The 933-nt window shown below is 54.7% G+C and overlaps 1 protein-coding gene across 3 annotated transcripts in view; it reads left to right on the plus strand.

The window, feature by feature from the left end:
* Positions 1–933, plus strand: part of PALD1 (phosphatase domain containing, paladin 1) — a 201,704-nt gene that overhangs the window by 3,743 nt on the left and 197,028 nt on the right. The window lies entirely within an intron of this gene.

A 933-nucleotide genomic window follows, 5' to 3' on the forward strand; every position in this document is an offset into this window, starting at 1 on the left:
CCTTTGTCTCTCTCATCTATCTGCCTCCACCTTGAGAGGAGTTTGTTTGAAATGACTGATGCCTTGTACATCACAGTACCATTGGAGATGATTTTGTGCTTGTATCTCCCAGATATTGATGATAGTATCTAATTTCTTCAGATTGGTCTTCAGGTGTCACTGAACCTCTTCTTTTTCCCACCTCTAGAGTGGTGACTATCAGTGAGCTGAGGATATAAAAACCTGTTTTGGGAGCCAGTTGTCAGGCATCCTTATGACCTGTCCTGTTCAATGGAACTGGTGCCGTGTAAACATGGCTTCGTGTTTGATTGAGCCAGCCTTCACCCTGCATGTTTTCTTCTGTCCTTCCCGTGATATGGAACATTTTCCAAAGATGGTAATGCTCCAAAGCTTTCAGGTGTTTCCAATATGTTGTCCAAGTTTCACACCTGTACAGTAGGGTAGGGGTCAGGATGCTGTGGAGGACAAACCAAACACTGCCAGGGTGCCATTCCTGCGCTGGCATCCAGCCACTTACAGTGGTGTGGAGGCATTTAACGAAGGACAGGCCCAGGCTGAATGTGCCAGGCGCGAAAGGATTGTTCAGTACGGTTGGGGGGTGGTTCTCTTGGTTTAAAAGACCTTTTTTTCCCCAGTTATAAGTTGCTGGGTTCACCTAGCACCAGCCGCCCTGGGCCTGTGCCGGGACGGGGCAGCTTGTAACTCGAATAAATGCACAAACCGTGGGAAGACGAAGCTTTTGCTGGCTGGGCCCCCCCAGCCTGAGGGCAGAGCCCAGGAGGCGGCAGGCTGGGGCTCCGCTTGAGCGGGAAAAAGCAAGCCCTGGGCGGGCGGCGGTGGCAGGAGCCGCCCCCCCCGGGCAGGGGGTCAGGCGCGGGGCCCCTGTGCCGCAGCCCGGGTGCAGGGCGCGGGGGGCGGCGGACGGCGGCGCAT

The sequence above is a fragment of the Alligator sinensis genome, unplaced genomic scaffold (genome assembly GCF_000455745.1).
Source record: "Alligator sinensis unplaced genomic scaffold, ASM45574v1 scaffold849_1, whole genome shotgun sequence".
NCBI classification, from domain to species: domain Eukaryota; kingdom Metazoa; phylum Chordata; order Crocodylia; family Alligatoridae; genus Alligator; species Alligator sinensis.